We start from the raw sequence: 22617 nt of genomic DNA, 5'->3' as shown, positions 1-22617 counted from the left end.
AAGCATCGTTTCAGTCTCAAACATTTAGAAAAAACTGTAATTGTTGCAGGCTGCAATTTGTCTTCCCAGGGTCCAGCCCCGATTTTTCTCTGGAGACCCATCAAAAGCTCCATCATCCACATGCTCCAGAGAAAACTGTTTATACAGAGCTCATTAGACTGCAGAAAAGGCTTGTTTCTCTCTCTCTCATTGGCACAGCCCTAACCATTTGCCAGCACCTCCTGAAAACCACATGAACACCGCACTGGAGGATGCAGCCCATGCCTCCGTAGCGTCAATAAAGCCTGCAAAAAAGATCTGGGGCAACTCTTGCACAGTCAAGAGAGGATCTGTGGAAGCTGTATGGGACTACACACTGCTCCACTCCCTGGTCCAATACCAGTAATTACAACTCCATTGCGAAAGCCTGTGCTCCAGCCACATAGCTGGGAGTGCTGCAGCACATGTGTGGCTGTGATAAATTACAGTGCTCAAACAACTGCAATTATAACCCCATGCTTTAAAACCAGTAGTGCTACACCTGTCTGAAAGCAATGGCAAGCTGAGAGCGAACCAGGCTGGGGTGCAGTCCCTACTTGCACAGCTGACCACTTGAATAAACATGAGCTAGACCTGTTAACACCCCCGGCAGAGCAGCTCCCCAGCTGATTTCTTGGGAGGGCCTGTCCTAGCCTTGATTATCTGGTTTCAGATCTTGCCTAGTGGCAGTGCTCTGAAGCGCTTTGCAGGGAAGCCAAAATTAAATTTCTCTGGCTGTTCTCACACTCTCCACAGCCCCAGCAAGCAGTGTTCACAAGGAAGAAAAAAAAAAAAAGAACGAAAAAAAAAGAAAGAAATCCCTGCTGCACCACCAAAGCCCGAGCTCGGTGCCTGACAGCCGGATGGCCAGGATCCTGCTCAGCACCCAGAGCAGGCACAGCACCCTGGGCAGCAGCACTCCCCAAATCCCAGCTCTGCGCTCCCTCTCTCCGGGCAGCGTTTATACCCAGCACGGCCACGCAGCTTGCCAGCCCTGGGGAAAGCAGCCCCTTGAAAGCCTCAAATGCAGACAGTTGGAGTTCAGAATTCCCTGATCAAAGCAATTTGGAAAGCCCAAAGAGGCAGGCTGGGTGGGCAGGGGAAGCATTTCGCATCCCCTGACCCCCTGCCATCGCCGTGGCAGAACTACCAGTGAGCAGCAAGGTGCGAGCCCACGCTGCGACCGCTGCACAGCACAGACATGCCCACAGCTACAAGGAGGCTTAGGTTCAGACTTTGACATCTTTTGGCAAGGGCAGGCACATGCTTTTGGAGAAGAGATTGTAGCAAGAACTGTTCAACTAACTTTGCTTGCTAAGTTTTTCATTTAGGAGTAAGCTGCTTAATTCACATCTAGCTGAGAAAAGCCAGCTCTCTCAGTATCAGTGGAAAAGAATGATGTACAAGTCTAGGGGAGAGTAGGAAGACATTTCCTCAAAATCAATAACAAGGTGCATTGTTTGGGAGACTAATGCAGAGCACATTGCCTTTCCAGAGAGGCACCAGCTTTCCTTTGGCCAGTAATGCAGCTTTGTAGCATCGGTAATGTTACATTTTCAGCGAAAGGCTGTCACTTAGGTTGACTATTCAGTAAATGCTATAGTAAGAAATAAATGTGGGAAGTAAGATGTGACCTCAACAACTCAAACATCAGTCACCAAAACCAGATCAGGCTTTATAGCCACAGTCTTGTTTACATATTTGCCTTAAATTAAAACCAAAGTTTCTGAATGCAAAGCCTTCATTGAACACTTATTTGTACAGCCATGACCAACACTTGCAAACCCACTTCCTAGAGCCTATAAGAACTAAAGATTTCCACCCCCAGCTGTTGCCACAAGCCTTCTGCTTGTGACTCACAACACAGCAGTGGTGTCCGAACATCTGCAGAAAGTTCAGATGCTTTTGCTGCTGTCTGCAGCCTTGCCACACAGCACCATGAAATTGCTCCAGGTGAGTTCAGAGCTCACAGCACTGCCGGTTTCATGCTCACTCTCTGGGGGAAAGGTGCAAAAGCTGTGCTTATCCACAAGCAAAGCCACCCTCACCTCCCCCAAACTCCAAACCCATTACAAACCCAGCGAAAACTGGAAGCAGTTGGGGATCAGAATTTTGTTCTACTTCCTTATATTGCTCGGATGGAGAAGATTACCATCTTCCCTCCTTCAGAAGGGACACATTTCTTTTGCCTTCTGACAAGAAAAAGAGGGATGCACCAGGATGAGAACAAAACTTTGAGCTAACAGACACCTTAAGGCTGACAATACGCACCAATTTCTGAACAGTATTTTAATCCTGCATTCATCACTTGTGCTTCCTACAAAAGAGCCTCATAGCTGTAGCAGCAGGAACCCACTGCCACTCCAAAGTTTTCGGCCAGTAGCCATTGGCTTTGGATGTTAGTCTGCAAACTCTGTTTGTGCACCAAGCAGGGACTATAGGGAAAAATAATACACAACCATGTCATTAGAGACACAATCAAACAAGCATACACACAGAAGGCCAACCCCCTTCTCGAACAGAAACCACCTCTTTGCCAGTGCAAACACTGTAATTATTCCCACAGTGCAAAGCCCACCATCGGCTTCTCGTCTCTCAAAACAAATATGAGAAAAAAAATTTGAAAAGTAAGAAGTGAGAATGATGGATAACCAGACCCAACCACACTGCTGCGATGCAAGCCCAGGTAAGGCAAAGGAAATCCCTGGCATTTGCAAGCACAGGCAATGAGTACATGGAGGTGGGGGTGAAAAATCAGGCTCAACTTGTCTCAAGGCTGACAACTTTGAATGAAAGCACTCATGCTTAAGAGACGCTTTGACACTTGGCCTTTGCTGTAACACTCCCCAGTGAATCAGTCATTAAGGCTTCCTTTTAACGAAGACAGGCAGAGTACAGAGATTAGGCAAGATAAGCCCTGGAAAGGATGGGGGTGTGTAGGCTGGACCACCTGAGAAACAGGCTAAAGTTTACACTGATTTTACAATTCTTCTGAAACATCCCAGAGAACATCAGCAGCAACTACTACTACACATAATGTATTGGATATATTAAATATCACAAGTTTACAAAGAACTGCCTATTAGAACTTTAAATAGGTTCCATGTAAAGCTGCCTATGTGACAGCTACGCTAACACCACCCTGTAAGGTATCTATAAGTAGTCTGAAAAACCAAGTCAAAAATATTCCAGGACAGCTTTGACAGTTGTGTTTTTAGAAGGAGCACAAGCTTTGCCAATCAAGTTAATCAAGGTTTAAAGAAAAAAAAAAAACACCAACCAAGCCCTGCTCATCTGACTTTCCATATATGCAAAATGCAAACTAAATTCCTTCACGGCAGAAGGCTGAGTCTGGTAAAATATCAATCATATGTCACTTTGCTCAGATAGCTCTGGCACCAGTCCTGGTTATACGGACAAAATGGAATAACAAATTATTTCCAAGACTTTATTTTGAAGAACAAAGTGCAAGATTTTTCTATAGTAAATATTAAAGCTCTTCTATATATTAAAATCACACTCTTCCACGACCGCTTTAGGAACTTCCTCCAAGCTGCTCAGCTTAAATAATTCAAGATGCACCGTGATTTCATGTATTACACATGCATCTGCAAAACTGTGCTGCCTTTGGGAATTTCAAGGGCAGGTGCATCCCTGCCAGCTCCTCTCCATTTCACAAGGCTGTCGCTGCCACCCTATCACAGGATCTGGACGTCCCTTCTCCTCTCTCCAGTATGTCTCCCTCCACAAAGGTCTCCATTCACTCTCAACTCTTTTGACTATAAGCTGTCAGCACAGCACCCCTGAGATTCAAAGACAACACGTCACTACTCAACAAGCTCAGAAGTTGCTTTAGGGGAGAAAAAAAAAAACAATGCAGGAAATTCAGAGAAGGGCAAGGCATTCCTTCAATATACCATTTAATTAACTATCCTAAATTCTGACCCAAAATCCAACTTCAAGGACTTTTTTTTTTTTACACTTTAAATAATCTTCATCTTATTTTCATTACCTCAAAGCATCCCCTCAAAACTATCTGACAATACAGTACCCCACCTCTATGTCTGAATCCTTGGCATTGGGGCTCCAGGTACCGCCTCTGTTACCATCTCTGAGAGGAGTGCACAAGAGAGACTGCATTTTAAAAATTTAACAGGCACACATGTTTATAACCTCGACTTAAACTCACAGAAGCTTTAAACCCAGGCAGGCAAAAAAAGGCTATGCTAAATAACAAGTTCATGTAATATTTTTGAGGATTTCTGTGTTCTGACTCATCCTCAGCTGAAATACGTTGACCAAAACTACCTCTCCAGACCAACGCTGTAATCTGAATGTATTTTCAGTTCTAGAATAAGTACTTAAGACAGCATCATCTTTCATTTGGAAATACCTATTGTCACTATGCGGTTTTAAACTTAGTTTCACATCAATTCAACCTCAACTTGGTCCATACAAAGCAAGATGTGCACAGAGCAGAACACCTTTCTGGGATTTCAAACTTCTTCCATCACAGGTTTTTATTCCTCTTTATATTCAGAGTATACAGACATTTCAAAAGAAAATGCACTTTTTATTTCTTTACTCTCACTTCCCTACCATCACCTGAAATACCAGCATCCTCCACACACCTCCCTAGCTGGGGACACAGGTGACGGAGGACTACTCACACTGAGCAGTTTTCCATCTGGGAGCTTCACTCCCAGTCCAAAATCCCAGTCAAAGAAAGGCTTTACAAAACCCTCATTCCCCCCAGAATCCCTGTAACCAAACACTCTCCTTCCCCAGACACATTATAAATTACAGTGCCACGCTGAACGCTAAGCAGAGCTTACATGTGAAGCTGGCTTTGCTACATTTGAACTCATGGAATAAAAGTTCAGATTTGACTGAAGCATAAGACATTGTCATCAAATTGGGCAGAACTGCACTGCAGGGCTAGAAACTGGGAGCTGTCTATATTCCCACATCTTGTAGCAGCAGTTACGACCAAGGTAAAACTGCCAAGCCTCACTAAACTTAGTGTAAAACCTTGCCTCCCTCTTTTTAACACAAGAGCACACTATTTATAAATGAGTACAAGGCAAGTGAAAAAGTTCCTCTTAAAACTTCACAACTCCGCTGGTTTAACATATTAGGTCAGTCAAAATTTAGCACAACCAAATGGTGCTGCAACACCTGATTTCTCAAAGGAGAACAAGTTTCTTAATTCCTAAGGTGGTGTTAGCACACTCACCTGTATGACCAAATTCAGACAATGGGGTTTTTTGTTGTTGCTGTTTATTTTTTTGAAGGGCAGTTTGTTAATTGATTCTCCATTAAGGGAATTAGCAGACAGGAACACATGCTCTGGTGAGGCAGCGGATAGAAAGGTGCAAGCCAGAGAGGCTTGGGGAGTCAGTGCGGAGCATGCGGGAAGTCCCACAGCACTGTCATCCTTGTGCGGGAAACGGAAGATTTTAGTCTGGAACCTGAAGTTATTAATGTCTTCATCAGACCAGCCTGAACCTCCACCAGCCATTAAGTGCTCTAAGTTAACTGCTTGGCAATTACACTTTTCATTACTAACTAACTAGCATGTCAAGATTTTTAAGTGCCCAACACTGGCTCCTTCCAGAATTATTAGGGGTCCAGGCTGGGCTGGGGAAACCCAAGCATGGTGTGCGGACCGTTCACCACGTCCAACACGGCGGCTACCACAGCACTTCTGGCCAAGGCAAAGGAATCACCCTCCTCTGTGCAAACTTGGTTTTGCTAATTTAAGCCCAGGAAAGCAGAGGGACTCAATGCCTGCGTTGCCAAAGGTCCCAAGCAGAGCTGGAAGAACATTTCCAGTGACCAGAGCTGGCATGGTATTGCCATCAGAAATCTGAGACACAACTCTCAGGCAAGACAGTTGGATGATGATATATATCTCCATACAAGAACTGTCAAGTGGTATTAAAATAACAGAAACCACAAGCCAAACATCGGCAATTCAGCCACCTTTGACAACTAGAAGCCTAATCACTGGAACACCGCTTCCATGAGAGCCCATTTAACTCCCATTGGAAGCTGGCCTAGCTCCTTCATCCTTTACCCATATCGTTAGAGGTATATTTGAGTACACACATTTGCTTGCGCCCCAGGTTTTGATCAGTCATGGCAACAAATATCTCCTTTAAATAGACCGGAAGGCATTTGCAGACCTGCGCTAGGAGTGATTTGTTTTATATTCACTCATTAACTTGCATTTATCTACCTACACATGCATGACATTATTTGGCCGTTCAGAAAGAGAGTGATTAAACACACTTTGCTTCCACAGCAATGGGTACAGTAAGACATTTTCAGTAAGGTAAGCCATTTAAATTACATCACACCAACATACTACTTAGATTTTGTTGCATCTTGCACAGCTGGAAGGAAAACAATTTTTAAAAGTCAGGAACAATTAAGAACAGTAAGTTACACACTATCCCAAGAGCTATGGACTGAACAATGTGGGGGGTTGGTTGAAGAAGGGCCCCCACGGGGCACCGCTGAGGTTATGCTCCCTCAGCTGCAGCACAGACACCTGCCTCTGCTCCGTCACCTTACACGGAAAGCATGTCCCAAGAGCCACATGTGAGTAGACCCTGCTAAGAGCAGCTGTCTACAAGAAGGAATATTTCAGAATCATCTATTGAACCTGCCCAGTTACTGCCACTTCCTACATCCAGTGCTCTGCTGTAGAAGCAAAGCACTGGATTTTGCACCTCAATTATTCTCAAGCTGGTCCACAGAACATCCCCGTGAGCCAGTGGGGGATAGATGGCCTAAAGAAAACCACCGTACGGTAGAATCAAACATGGCCTTTCCCTGAACCTAACGATTCTGTGACAAAACACAACAACAGACATAGCAGGTTCCCTGGAGGCTGAGACTATTCAATATTTTATTAACAAGTCACGTAGTATTTTATTAGGAAGTCACCGACTCACCCACAGGTAATACTTCGAGAGGCAGCAAGCGAGTCAGAAGACAAGCTATGGGTTCACATATGATCTTGATGGACCAAAGAAGCATTAAAAAAAAATAAAGAGCCCACCACCAGGGAGAGATCTACAACCTGCACACCCCACAGGCAGGAATCATCAGGCACACAAATGCAAAATGGGCAGCAGCCAGGAAGGTGGCACCCTGCAGAAAGCAGCTAAGGTTTATTGAAGAGCACAAGCTGGATGAGTCAACAACATCCCAATGTCGTGAAAACAACTCCAAGCATCATCCTGGGGTAGATGCCCAGGAGTGCTGCAGGTCAGCCAGGCCATGCGCGGGGGGAAAGGAGTCCGGACGGGAGCAGGCTCCAGCTGGGCCACATCTTCCCGTGCTGTGCGCGACACTGCATGAGCAAGGGAGTAGCAAGGATGAAGGACTTGGAGGTGACCAGTGAAGAGGTACAGGGGCATACATCATGCAATTAAGAAGAAAAAAAAAGGAGGGGGGCAGAAAAAGGTAGAGAAAAAAGAGTTCATAACATGTACGAAGGTGGTGATACGGCATTCTGCAGGGAACGAGAGGAGAAGGAAAAGACTTAAACTGCATTTAGGGAGACTTAGAAGTCTTTTCCTACATCTTTCCTTCCCACGAGGCTAGGAAAAGCAAGATAATGCCCAAAGAAGCTGAGGTTAAAAAAACCCAGTAGTTAGAGGAACATCTGTTAGCAATGTTTCGGTACAATTTATCCCCTGCCCCACACGCAGGGCTGACCATGACCACTCTAAGGTCCTTCTCTATACCCGCTGCTGCCATGGGTACGGATAACCTGGGGGACATACAGCTAGCAAAGGCCCTTGAAAGTTTGATTGTTGTGTTCGCTATTTGAGTTAATGAAATTAACTATTTGTTAAGAGCATGCACATTCAGTATTGCAGCTCTCCTCAACTTCCACATCCACCCAAAACCACAACTTCAGGCAACAGCACTTCTCATAAGCCTACACTAAAAGAGGCTAGTTAACCCACCCCAGCTCCATACCCCACTGCCATACCGCGTGCCACACGCCACGAGAGAACCAGAAGCCACTCCGTTCACACAGAGCACAGGCATTTTCTGGCACAGATAAACTCCTGAGCACCAAGAGCTACAGTTTGCTTTGAGACTAAAGCAGATTCATTAGATGACTTCCAGCTTCAACACAAATCTCAACTACAGTTACTCTTACTTTATTCATACCCGGCCATTTCAGATGCAAACTTGTGCCTGCAAGTGAGGCGCATTTATTCAGTTGCTCCCTAAGCAGAGGCACCATCTCATCTCAAGGGGAACCCAGCAACAAGTCTTGGAAGACTTCCATTTTCACATGAGTGCAGGTCACCATGAAGCCAGTGTGAACTCCAGAGGATAAACCATCTCTGGCAAAAGAGCACAGTTACAAATTCATCTCTAGAACTACAAAGCATTTACACAGTTCAGCCTAGTTTTATGGAAATGTCATGGGTGCCTCCAACTGGATTTTCTGGAAGGTCCCTTGAAGTCAGGCTGTGGCTTCAAAACATCTAAGCGTGTTGAGTACTGGGGACAAGAATCCTACAACTGCTATGCAAACTGCTCTTCACAAATGACTGCTCTGATAGTTTGAAGACACCCCCTATGCTTCCTCCAACTCTGGCTTCAAGGGGAATATATTTGTAACAGGGAACAAAGCAGCAAAGCTTTTGAGGAACTCCTAGCACTGACAAGTAGAGCAAAAAAAAAAAATCAGTTTGTCTGCTACAGGAGTTGAGATGTTCAACACATGGGACAGATGGGTGGGGAAGAGAAAAACACCCCCACGCATCCAAGTCACTGGCATAAGAGCACCAGGGTAAAAGATGCAAACTGCTACAGAGTTATGGACTCCAGCAGGCTGGGGTACAAGCAGACAAAACCTGAAGCTAGACCATCGTAAATCTGACTGGAGAAGCGATCAGAGAAGGATGCCTGCAGCTGCGAGGGCTGCCAGCTGAAGCAGAGCCAAAGTGGCAGCGGGAGACACTTGCAGCTACTGGTCAAATGGCAGATGAACTGGTAGAAAGTTTCCAGGAGCTGCTAGAAGATAGAAGAAAGCTGCACAAGCTCCACTTTCCCATGCTGTGCCCAGACATGGAAGGGTAAACAGCAGATAAGGAGGTACGCGCTACAAACCTCCTCTCCACCTAAGAACCATGCTGCCATGCTATCTCAGCCCCAAGGACAACTCCCAGTACTCATGCCTAGATACCCACTTCCCTGGAGCTAGTTTTGCCTTTCGCAGACCAAATCTCTGCAGATTTGATCCAAAGAGGATCTGATGCTGGACAACAGCTGCAAAGAGCTTTGAGCTGCGGAGTTTCTGCCTCATGTTGCAGTTACAATGCACAAGGATACAATATACCCATACAGGGTAGCCCCCCAGACACCAGAATTTCAGCTCCTGCTTCAGCTATTTGTCACAGTAAAACATTTTAAGTTCAAGGGTGCTAGAAGCATTCTTTAAACTAAAATGATGGATAATATCCCATTTTTGAGCTCCAAAGTGAGAACCTCGCTACTCATTTCAATAACAAAGATAAACATTTTATTTAATGGCTATATTAACAGGCAGAAAATACACTTCTCTCCAAAAAGCAAGGGGGACTTACAATCCTGGCTTCTGCAGAATTTAAATTCTCAATTAAAGATGAATTCCTCTGAATGGGGGGGAAAGAAACAAAAGCCCTCATCTCTCCTAAACAGAAACAGAGCACAAATTCTGCCTTTGAGTCTCCAGACTGCTCTGCTGCTGCTCACCTTGCTTACAACTCTGCCACGTAGCACGGGAGCACTGGCTGAGCTGGGTGATGCTTCTCAGAGCCCCACAGACACAGGGCATGCCACGCGTCCCGCTGGTTCTCTGCTGTGGTCGACACGGCTCGCTGGCTGCATATACAAACGGTCACAAATGCCAACAAACCCATGCAGCCTTATGCTCACTCTAACCTAAAGGCTTCCTTTCCTATCTCTGAAAAGCTAAGCATGCTTGAGCTGGTAAGCGTGTGGAAATTCTCATGTCTTGGGTAAAAGATGAGCCCTCAGGGCACTGGAGCACCTTCAGTTGGCCTGAGTGATCAGAAGCAAATATCCAAATATTCATCCCCTTTCCTGCTCCTCAGGCAACGCACATCACTGCTACCGCCCTCCAAAACAGCGCAGAAATACACCAGCGTGCAGTATTGAGACACTTTAATACAACCAGGACACTGATCTTTAATCTACCTAAACACTTTCAATATTTTTTTTTTTTGGTGGTGGTGGAGGATCTACATGTATATATAAAGACTCCTTTGGGTAGAAATGAGAGCAAGCATTTACAGCTTGCTTTGTTCAGCTGAGGGGCTGGACAGGTTTTTATACAGCTGCAGGAGTTTTCCAGCCTGCTAGAAAGGAAAGAGAATTAGGACCGCGCTATACAAAACCATAATCTATATGGGGAAGCATAAAGCTCTTAGAGCTGGAATGAGACCTCGGGGGCAGCACCTGAAGACACTTCCCCTTTTTTTAATTTTAAAATTGACTGTTTCATTTACACACAACACAGACTCCTTCAAGAGGAACCATCTGACCTCCAAGTACTCTAAACACTTTTCTATATAGGGTTATTACAGCTAACTAGGTTTTAATCATGTTTAAGTACTGAAAAGTAAAAATGCCGCTGTTGCGCTCGCTTCCCTGCCCCTCCATGGTCCATTTCTCACCATTGCCTCTGATGGTTTCCTTGGAAACATATGCAAGCTTAAATTGGATTGACATTCACTTAGTGGACAGATGGAGTTTGGAACAGCCCAGTGCCTGAAATTCAAGGCCGAGTCTTGGGATATGTCACATTATCAGTACAAAATACCACACACACAGCTCCCAAAATGCCCAAACTTTGTGGAAAGGTTAAGGATCACCTAATTATTCAGTAATGAGCTTCGAGGTGGCATCTCAGGCAAGGTCAGAGATTACCCATTGTACTTGCATGAAAGCATCAGGCCAAGCACACGACAACATTTTTGTTTGGAGGGAAGGATTTAATTTTTGTTAAGCACTGAGAAAACAGTTCTTAAGCTCATTAGTGGTTTCAGGCAGGACAACTGATGCAAATCACACGTATGCTGAGTGCAGACAAGAGCCTTTCGCAAGTAGTGATGCACTATCTGCACTGTAATTATGCTACCTGCATCAAAAACTTCAGTGCTAGGCTGAAGTTACTCCTAGCGAGCGATGCTGACCCACAGCCTCCACGTAGAGCTGCAGCCCCCTTCTTCCCCAGCACCAAGAGGGGCAGGGCTTTTAATCCCACCTGTCTAGCTCCAGAGGTGTCAGGACTGCAATTTCAGCAAAGCTGGTAATTTATTCTGAAGTGGGAATTATTCCCTGACTCTTCTTCCACTATATGGAAAGAAACAGAAATGCAAAAAATGAAAATTTTTTGGGGGTTTTTTTTTGAAGGCTGGCTAAACAGTGCTTTCCCGATCACACTATCTGTCCTCCCTAACAGGATTTGGAAGGATTCACCTCTCTGCAACCAGAACACAAGGACAGTAGAAATTCCAAACAATACATTCCTAGAGATCTTTCATGAAATCCAGCATCTAAGAAAGGGAAAGACAAGATGACAGGGCTCCCGTGAGAGGAGAGGGGGGCAGACAGCAGTTCATTACATGTTCTGCCTCGCCAGGCGCCCTACCCAGCACGTGCTTGGTTATTTTACGTACCGCCCCTAGATAATTAGGGATGTGCGAGAGTTGGGGTTACCAAGCGATTGTTTAGGGCACAAATCCCTGAAACACCTGGCTCACTTCTGTGGCTCATGCAATTTGCTGAAATCTAAGGAATTCCCAGTTTGAGATTTACCTGCCCAAGTAATCAGAATTTTCATACCTGTCCTGCCACCTGGCATTTAGCCAGGATTTTAAGAAAGTCTCTTCTCCTCTGTCTACACATGATTATAGCTGCTAAATCCTTTCCCTTTGCTATCTTGCTAGCCTTGGAGATATCTGCTGTGTCGCCTTACCCTGAACCACCCTCCAGCCTTGGTTTCTTGAACTAATTTTGACTGAGCTGCATAAACCCGAACATGCACTTTGCATCTGTTTTTTTGGGCGCGCTGATTTATCTTTAACTTAAAAACAACCTCCTGCTCCCACTTGTTTCCTCTGCCTTCCTGATCTTCCATGTTTATCAATATGTGATTATTGATGCTTATTCCTCACCACCTGCATCCTCCCGGGTGCCTTTCCATCCTTCCTCTGCAGAGGGAGATGCCTCAGTGCCCCTCTCCACACCCTCCCCCCCACCAAATCCTTTTCCTTTTTATGGTATTCCCAAACCTAAATCAGCAAGAATGTGCTCAATCTGCCAACTGCCCTCATACTTACAGCAAACGATCGTGTAACACCGTCGCTCTTGCCGAGCCTCGAGCCCCCCTCCATTTTACGGTTTAGCTAAAACGCTCTTTAGTTTGGAGAACTTCCCGGCAGGATTCGGTGCGAGGTGCTTCCCGGCTTGGGCAGCGTCCGCCTGGCTGCCAGCAACGTGCTGCTGCAGCTGCTCGGCCGCGCTCCTGCCGCGGCGCCTTCTCCCTTCCAGCCTGCAAAAGTCAACTCAACCATCTTTCCTAGCATGCCTGCAACTCCCCATTTCTTTCTCCGCTGCCAATTTAAGCCTATTCCAGGTATTCTGCAAGCCTTCGAAGATATACAAAGATGACAAGCAGCAGAGGATAATGCTTTACTGCACGAAGGCAGGCTAAAGCTCGCTATTTTCAGTGCTTTACACAGGCCACAGCCAGGAACAATAGAAGGCCATGCATGGTGTACGTATGAAGCAGCACAGTTCAGTGATGCCCATGGATCTCGATGCTTCTTTAGCACTGCTATTTCATTTAAAGGATGATAATTCAGACAATGAAAAATAAGCCATCAGCAAAGCTGTTTTATTCAAATCAATGCTAGGAAAATGCCTCTTTTTTTATTTCTAAGAGCATCGTAAATAATTTGAAATATTGATACACAGGCAGTCACTAAAAGCCAAAATCTTTTATTAAAAAAAATAATAAATAATCAAGCCTGCTGGGGAAAGCTGTATAGTTTCAAAGCTGAGCATGAGAAAGCCCTTCAAAAAACTGCCTGAAGAACAATGGGTGCCAGCAAGCACTCCTGTGATGTGGCTTACAAAGGGGGAGGGAAAAAATAATAAAAATCATAATTTTCTTGTTTAGGCACACCTTTGTTCCAGAGAACTGGGACACGAGGAACACAGCAACTGGCAGCTCTGAACTGCAACATCATCTTATTCCTGAACACAACACATTTAACAAACCCACGCTCTTCAATGCCCAAAATCACTCCAGTTCAGCCACGCAGGAACCCACCTGCTTCGCAGGCAATTTCAAAAAGCTCTTACACAGAGCAGCACCCAGATCGGCAGCACGTTACAGCAGGAGAGCAATCCCACCCAGGCTGCGTTATACCCCAAGCAGGATGCACGCACCCCAAAGCCGCCCCTCTGCCAGCCACTCTCCAGCACCAGCACGCTGTGCGCCACCCTAGCGTGGCACCCAGGGTGACAAGCTGACACCCCACTGATGCCACCAGGCTGTTTTTCACCACGGTACTAGGCTGCAGGTGTTATAGCAAGCACCTCTCCAAAGCCTGTACCACAAGTCTCTAAACACGCTTGGAAATTCAAATGGCAGAGGAAGGAGAATTGCAAAACAAATGATGGAAAGCAGCCCTCAGCAAGAATTCAACTGAGCATCTTTAATAAAGATGCGCCTATAACCCAAGACAGATTTTTTTAAAAAAGGTGATAAAAGCACCATTCCTGGCCATGCCACATGTGAAAAGCATAGACATAAGGCCCTGAACACACTGTGCTCTCAGTGAGCTGACATACATTCCTTCCCCACGTTAATAGGTGTTTATTTGCCGTGCTCCCCTGCCACCGCACAGCGCAGCCACTGCACACAACTGCTTGGTGCCACTGGCCCTCCGGCACATTGCACTGCTCATTCCCACAGTTTTTAACTGGCCAAGGAAAGACACATTCAGCTCCCCATCACCGAGAGGCCGTTCAACACCTGCCTCAGCAGCAGGCTCACGCCCAGCAGAACCCAAGCAAAACCCCAAGGCATCCCTCATCTTATTTTTGACTCACATGGAGTTAATGACCTCACACCCTCTATGGAAGATTTCATGAAATTCAATGCACATCAATGATTAGCTGAACATGAGAAAAATAACTGCTTCTCCAGGCAAGTTACCCCCGTCCTCAGCTACAGAGAGCAGCGCTACCGTCCCTAGCTGAGGGGCTTCCACTACAATTTAACTAAAAATATTCTTTGGAAATTACAGTAATATAATATCGATAGTTCAGGGATTTTTTAAGAAGAGGGTCAGGTTGCCTCCTTTGCTCAGCTGACTGCACTTTTTACGTCTCACCAGCTCTCCAGACTCTCTCCTATTTAGTATGGGTCTTCACCCACACTGTAAGAATAACACGTAACATTAATTAAATTCCAACGGCACAAACATTGACAAGGGACAGAGAACAGGTGCGAAAAATTAATTTTAAATCAGATTTATATTTATTATTAACAACATCTTTTGATTTAACTTTTTAAATTATGATATCAGTCCCTCATTTCACTTTACAGCAAAGTAAAGATTTCCACAATGCTGTTGTTCTGATGCAAGATTTTTTTTATTATTTTTTTAACTCTGATACAAAATACCACTGCAGTTTGCTTTATTCTACTTTTCTTATAATAAAGCTTCACACTAGAATATCAAGTCTGGACAGTAACTGGATAAAGGCCTATTGCATTGTCCCATACAATCACATTTCTTCCCGTCTTCAGAAATAAACCCAGTAGTATTACATTTAAGAGCATTTAAAGAATATCGGTTGCCAGTGCGAAGGCTTGGAGGGTTAAATTTTACTGGCCTTGTTACAGATAACTCACTCAGGGTAGCAATCTGGCCATGAATTTTAATATTTTTTGTCATAAAAAACATGCCTTTGGTCCAAATGAAAGAGGAGGTTGCTGCACTGGGCAGCTATAGCATTTCTGAAGAACCACCCCCCTCTACCCAAACACCTCGCAGCTCTCACGCTGAAGCAAAGGGCACAATTCCTCCCGAGCACCCCCTTTCCCCCCCGCCCTTAAACGTGGTTTGTATCCCAAAACCACGAATACCTCCCAAGCCTTCACACCGAGAGGAAATACCTGCAGACAGGCATGAGGTCTGACGGCGCAAATACAGCCGCTGACTTGCAGCTCACCTGTACCCTGCCCGTGAACAAGCACATAAACACACTGCCATGTGAGCAGAGAAGGAACCAACAGACAGAGCGCCCTGGGATTTGGAGGAAAGCCCCGGGGACCATCAAACTTCCCTACCCTGCCCACAACAGCCATGGCACAAAGCACACAGCTCATGTTTGAAGTATTTTCAGTTTTAAACTTCTTGGGGTGTTATTTTTGGGGTTTTTTATTTCCAGTATCTGAACTGCTGTTTCATGTATTATTAACATATGATAGTTGTGACTTAATTAGTTCGGCGGATCGTGCACAAAGCAGAGGTTGTTCCAGTTGTTACTTCCACAGGGTGTATTGCCATGGTTAACCGAGTATGAGATGGGGCACAAAAAGGCAGCTCTGCACAGCTCCTTTGGATGCAATATTTGCACATCTGAGCATACCTGTCTATTTCACAGCACCAGATACAATCATTCATATCATTTTCTCATGATCTGAACTTAATGCCAAGCAGTGAGCGTGCCTTTGCTTATGATTTCTAATTATTTTCAGTTGTTTACTTTGGATAGGTTTGCTGCTAGGGCTTATTTTCAGTGCTGCAGTAGGTATTAGAAAAGCATTTGCTGAGAGGGTGTATTCCCCCAAAATAATCACCAAAGCACTATCAAATCGGATATCCATAGGCTGTACCACACACACATCCCACGTCTGCGCAGCCCCTGAATCACACAGTAAGCAATTAACACCATCACATCAAACAAAATTAGCTTACGTATCTGCCCAGAGAGGTGAAAAACCCAAATAATAATAAGGCTGTCAGCCTGCAGACAGAAAGGTGATGCAGATGACTGGCAAGAAGGACAGAACACCCAACTTTAGAGTAATTGATATAGTTAGATAAGAAAACCTCAGCAGCTTCTGAAATAATAACATTTCTGCTACAGAACCAAGGTTGTAACTGTTCCCCCGCCCCCCCCCCCCCCCCAAATGCTACATTGCTAGGTGGTATTATACTGTTCTGAGCTATTGCCATCATCAACCCACAGTGAAAAGGGCATCCAGAAAGGATCCACTCACACAAAGTTGAGGCAATTATTTTCACCTGCAGCTCTGGTGTTTTCCAGCTGATTTTACACCTAGGAGTGATGCTACACTTCACTGTGGTAGCAGTGCTGTTCTGGTCGAGAACAGCAGTTAGAAAGCCTATGCTGCTGCTCCATTTAAAATGCTACACTGAATTCATTAGGAAAACAAACAGAAATCAATGTTTAAATCCAAAATGTCCTGTTAAATCAGACTAACACACAGTTTCCTATCGCAAGCAAATATTTAGACAGTTCCAGCTAAAGCTTGAGAACGATTCAGGTAGCTAGGACATGACAAACGTGAAGGATGGTTCGGGATGAATATGTTAGCAGGATATTTCCGTTAGAGCGATCAGCAGCATGTTGGTATTTAAATCACATTAAGATTTCAAAAGCATCGGTCTATCATACAGTTCATGTCACCCTACCTCTCACAACCGTAAGGACTGAAAACCTTAAAATAAAAACCTGAGACCCCAGAACACAGTCCTGCAACCACAGCACCAACGATCACACAGAGCCCGCCAGTCTGGAGCAAGCGCTTTCCAATTGTGGCAAACTGATGGACAGATCAATTAACCAGGCTAGCAAAAGCCCAGAAAAAGCCTTTTGCTTTGAGGTTCGCCTGCTCCTGACAATGATGACTTCAGATGGAGAGCGAGCACGAGGGGCAGCTGTATTCTTTAAAACAAAACCAGAACCTCTTTCAGATAAGCACTGGTGGAAAGAGAGAGGGAGGAAGGGGGTGGAAAGGGGCGGGGGGTGGGGGGGAGTGTGGAAAGTAGAAGCAAACAGAATAGATCCCAAACGCTCGGATTTTTCAAGTTTTTATGGCTGCTCTTTGAAAGAGAGGGGGTCCCTAACGACTGCTCGCGCCGGGGGCGGGGAGAGAGATGGGGGCTCGGGCATCCCCGCATCGGCGACTGGCTGTCGAGCAGTAGCCCGGAGAGCACTTGCTATCTGCTCCGAATCTGCCCAGTTCACATGTGCTGGCTCCTGCGCCTTGTAGAAGCCGCTGGAAAGGAGGGAGCCAGCGGAGCTGCCTCATTAGGAGCCACCGCTACACAAAAGGAGAAAGAGGAAAACAAGCTCTCAGCCACCCGGGCTACCGACAGGAACGGAGAGGTGGTCAGGGCCAGGGGGAAACGACGGCAAGTGCGGCCGAGAAGAGACCGGGGGGGCTGAAACACGGTGAAAATGAAGAACTCCCCCGCGGTCCCCCCGAGCGGCAGGATGGCACCTGCGCTCGTAGGGCGACACCTCACACAAACCACGGTGAAGTCGACGAAGTTGCCCGTTAAATTAACGGGCGCCCGGGCGAGGGGGCTGATTTCCAGGCTCAGGGTTTGGGGGGGTCCATTCCCCCCCCCACCACAAAAAAAAAAAACCAAAAACGCCAACCCGCCGCCACGTCCACCCTGGGCAAACTTCCCCAGGGGCAGCGCTGGCTCCGCCGCGACTGCCGCCCGAGCCCCGCGCCCCGGGAGGGCCCGGCCCGGGGACAGCGGCTCCCAGCCCGCGCTCCCGGCCGCTTCTCCCCGGGAGGCGCCTCCAAACGGCGGCGTCGGGACCAGCCCTCACCCTCCCGCTGCCCGACCCCCCGGCGGCAATAACCCCACCACCCACATACACCCCGGTTCCGGCCCCGTAACTCGCCCGGGCCGGGGCCTCCCCCCACCCCGCCCCGCCTGTCAGGCGGCCGCCGCCCCGCCGCCTTTGTCCTGCCGAGCCGCCGGGCCGGACGGGCGGCCCCGAGGGAGGGCACGCCGGGCCGCGGCTGGGGCTGCCGGGCCGGGGAGGCACGGGCGGCCGGGCGGGGGTCAGGCCGGGCCTCGTCCCCTCCGCACTTCGCAAGTTAACGGCCGCCGCGCGTGCTCAAAACCGCCGCCCGCACCTGAGGGCGGCCCGGCCCGGCCCACCTGCAGCCGAGGCCGCTTCCCCGCGGGGCGCCGAGCCGCGGCCGCCCGCGATGGCCCGCCCCGGGCTCCCGCCACCCGGGGCCGCCCGCCGCCGCCGAAGAAAGTTCCCGGTAGCCCCGCGCGCCGCCATCCCGCCCCCCCCACAACCCGCGCCCCGGGGCGGCGGCAACCTGCTCCCGGCCCGCCGGAGTTACCGGAGGCGGAGGGGACGAGGCGGCGCCGCGGGCTCCACCGGACGATCGGCACGGCCGCGTGGGGACTCACCGGGGCGCGCTCCCGCGCCGCGAGGCTGCCGCAAGGCCCCGGCTGGGGAAGAGTCCAGCGACGGGAGCCCTCCCGGGGCGCCCGAGTCCCGGGCTCCACGCTGCTGCGTCAGTCGCCGCCTCCTCCCGGGCTGCGGGATGGGGATGAGGCGCCCCCGCTGCCGCCGCCCGCCCTCGCCGCAGGGCGTCGTGATCCGGCGCGGGGCGGGCGGGCGGCGCGCAGAGGCCGGGAGCGGGGCGGGCAGGGCGCCGGGGCCGCGGGAGGAGCAGGAGGCGCCGCCGCCGCTCGCCGCCGCGAACTCCCCGCAAGCCGCGAGCCCCTCCGTCCTCCTTCCTGCTTCCTCGTCCCCAGCCAATGGCCGCCCGCCGCTCCGCCGCTCATCTCCGCCGCCGCGCCGGCCAATCGCGCGCGCTCCTGCCCGCCGCCGCCGCCCAATCGCCGCGCACGTCACCGCCCCCCCGCCCCCCCCGCCCCACCGCCCCGCCCCCCCCCCCCCCCCCCCCGGCCCCCCCCGGCCCCTCACCGCCCCGGCCGCTGCCCCGGCCGCCCGCCGCCTGCCGGCACCGCGGCGTGAGGGGGGCCGCCCCCCCCACTCCGGGGCGACCAGAGGGGGGGGGGGGGCACCGACCTGGGGGCGCCGGGGGAGCCCCCGCGGCGGGCGGTTTCCCCAACCGGACGGGGAGCGTAAGGCGCGGCCCCCCGCGCCCTCCTGTCAGCGGCGGCGCGGGAGCGGCGGGCACCGGCGGGTTCCTCAGAGGAGCCTCCGCTCCCCCAGGCGCCTTCGCGCCCCGGGGCCGTTACCGGCACCTCCCGCCCGGCCACCGGCGGCCTGCGCGGCCCGGAGGGCGAGCGCGGCCCGGCCCCGCGGCCCCGGCCCGGCGGGGGGTCCCGCCAGGCTCGCCCTTGCCCCCCCGCTCCCTGGAACCGGGCCCGTGCGCCCCAGCTCCGGGAGAACTTCGCGGCGGCGGGGGCTCGGCCGCCGTGCGGGAGCGGGGGCGCGGGCAGCCGCAGCCCAGGGGGCAGCCGCCGCGGCGGAGGGGAGCCAGGCAGGGCGCAGCGTGCCCCCCATCCCGCCCGCCGCGTCCCGCCACCGGCACGAGGGGTCAAGGACCCTCCTTGGCTGGTCGCTCCCCCCGCCGAGCAGCTCCTAACCCGGCATGGGTGAAATGCCCCGCTCCTTCGGGGGGGGGAGGGAAAGCCAACCGGGAATTATCGGGCATCCCAGAGCTTCCCCGTGCAGCCTGCCCCCCACCGGGACGCGTTGTGCCCTCGCCGGGACATGGTCTGCGGGGACTCCGCCAACAGGCCTGAGACACGGCAGAGATTTCTTCTTCCCAAGAAGAGCCTAACTCTCTGTATTCTCCTGAAAAACATGTTTAAAATCCTAAAGGAGACGCAACAAGCCTTGGCAGGTACTGAATCAGTGATGTCTCTTCAGCAGGACCACAGTCCCCTACCACCAAACCTGTCAATTGCAGAATAGGGGGGGGTTGTTTGTCCTGTTTCTTTTAAACCTCGGAAACTTCAGAGGAGCAAGCAACTAGCACATGGAACAAGCAACCCAAAGTGCACAGGGAGAAAAAAACACACACACGATGAGTTAAACTCCCAGCTCCCAAGGGTCTGCTTGAAACATGTCTAAACTACAGCAAACCCCAACATACTTTCTCTGCCTTGTTCCTGTGGTCCTTGATCCACAAGGACCTCACAAGCAAGAGCAAGATCAGCCACAGGTATGACCTTTGCAGAACCCAGATGCCACACAAGAGAAGACTGAGAGAAAATTCAGCTGTTTGGAGACACTGAATCAAAAAATGCGTGGTTTCCTTTATTTGCAAGTTTGAAGCTGAAGTCTCTCTTCCTTCCTCTGGGTACGAGATGAGTGATAAATCCAGCCGTTCCCCGCAATCAGGATTTGCGAGCTCCGAGCAGCAGCGGCTCCCACACGGTGACCAAGTAACACTGCGGACAATGCAGGCTTGGCAGCACCGAGTTCAAGCAGGCTAGCACATGTAGGAAAAGGGACCAGTACTTTTTTCTTGCCCAGCCAAACTGTACCTGATGGTATATCAGTGAATGTGAGCTGGATGGATAAATTGTGCTCACCATCATGTTTCTGGAGTGCCCTAGGCGAAGAGGAGGCCCATCGAGAGGGTCAGGGCTCGGCACAGCAGTCCCCAGCAGCAAGCACTGCATCTGAGCGTGACATACAAATAAACCAGAAGCCTGCCTGAAACAAATACCAATCATTGGTGATGCAGCAGAAAAGAACAGAGCTAAAATAAATAACCTGAACAGCTACAACCCTGGAAGCCTGCAAGGACAATGTGCAGTAGCATCAGCACCTTCCCCTCGTAGCAGATCCCCTGTTTTAGCATACTCGGAATATAACCCTGTGTGCTTATATAGGACTGAACAATAAGCTTTCCTGGCAGTTTGGGCAGCATTCAGATGGGAAACCACTCATGCAAGAAAGTGTTTATGAGACCACCACCAGATCTTTACCAAATGAGAAGTTGGCAAACATGCTATGTACCCAGCAGAATACAAGAGGTGGAAAACCAGGGATGTCTCATGGATCTCACTGAAGAGACTGTCCCGGGGGGCTGTGACTGTGTTTTACAAGGCAGGCACACCCTCCATTTAGTCACTCACTGAAACCTGCACTTGGTGGAGTAAAAGATGCAGCCCTATGCAGGACTATACTTACTTTTTTTTAAAAAAAAAAAGTGAGTTTGTGGCAAAAAGCATGTTACAGCCTACTCAGTGCTGCACATCCCCTCCTGCTCTCCATCACTTGCCATAGGGGTTAGAAATTCTCCTTAAAAACACTCATATTGCCCCATTTCACTGCTTTTCCTTAGAGGCTGCAATGTAGAAAATGCCCCTGTCGAACGAGGTTTTCAGAGACTCTGTTTAACACAGCCAAGCACCACCAAGAGCCACTCCAGAAGCACGAAGGGTTGCCTGTCTCCTCAGACCAGAGCTGCGCTGCGCTGCTCCCCACCTGAAAAGAAAGGGCAGCTCCTATTGCTGCCAAAGTGCCCCTTAAAAATGACATTTTTAGTGGAGTTCTCTCCTCCACTGTGAACCCTGACCAACAGGAGGGTAACTAAAGCGCTGCTGAGCACCAGAGTGAGTTAGATTGTAGTGTAGTACAGAGCGCACTCACACCACTCATGAGATGTGTTTGAGTGACTTAAGAAATCTACCGCCTTGGACTCACTTAGCTAAACAGGACCAATATCTGGAGCAGGAAAGTAAAGAGACTGGAAATTATGAAGTTTCAGGAACTGTACATTGCTGTGGTGATGTTCACTGTGTAAATAGAATAATTTAGGAGGGATGCTGAGGGCTGGCCGTGCACAGAAAGAGGACAAGAGCCCCTCAAACAGGCTGTCAAAAACCTCTAGCATAGAGCTACCCACCACGAGGCTGCAAGAAAAAACGAAGAGCGATTGAAACAAGCTGTTTGGAGACAAAGCCTTCACCTGAGTGCTCAGGCAACCACCCCCAGAAAAGGCCTGCCCATAGCAGGGATAAATGGCTGCAGCAGGGTAGAGGTTTTTTCTCCCCAGAAGAGGAGAAGCTGTCCTGGAGGTTGGGTTTGGGGCATGGAGACTTTGATCCTGGCCGACAGCTGAAACAGTTGCTAAAATCCTCCCTGCTCAGCGATTCGTTTTGTGGGATAACAGTGTAGGTGTAAAATACCTCTCTCTCACACACACTGAACTCCTGCACCTCATGAAGAAACAGGGCACATGAATGAACTTCACATTTTAATAACCCCCAACCCATTCCCACTGCCACGCCTGGTCCGTATTAGACTTAGCTGATGCCATACTGCAACTCCAGCAAGCCAGCACTAAACCTACAGCTTCACAGTATTCAGGAGGCAAGCACTTGCACAAAATTAATGCTGAAATTTAGTGATACATATCAGAAATTTAGCAGCTGCTTTTTGGTGAAGGTGAGAACACCTCCTCTCTTCCAGGTGTTCGGAATAGGAGAACATCTGGAGCATGGACAGGTTGAGGATGGGGGACTGTGTGCTCTAGAGCTG

The 22617-nt window shown here is 49.2% G+C and overlaps 1 protein-coding gene across 1 annotated transcript in view; it reads right to left on the bottom strand.

The window, feature by feature from the left end:
• The window catches only part of BAHD1 (bromo adjacent homology domain containing 1), a 40442-nt gene extending 21550 nt beyond the window's left edge, over positions 1-18892 (bottom strand). The window contains exon 1 of the mRNA XM_037402801.1: positions 18555-18892. The gene's annotated coding sequence lies outside the window, so the exon portion shown is untranslated. The remainder of the gene's footprint in view (positions 1-18554) is intronic.
• Between the last annotated feature and the right edge of the window lie 3725 nt (positions 18893-22617).

The sequence above is a fragment of the Falco rusticolus genome, chromosome 10, assembly GCF_015220075.1.
Source record: "Falco rusticolus isolate bFalRus1 chromosome 10, bFalRus1.pri, whole genome shotgun sequence".
NCBI lineage: Eukaryota > Metazoa > Chordata > Aves > Falconiformes > Falconidae > Falco > Falco rusticolus.
Note: the sequence above shows the minus strand (reverse complement) of the source record. Positions and strands in the feature narration are given on the sequence as shown.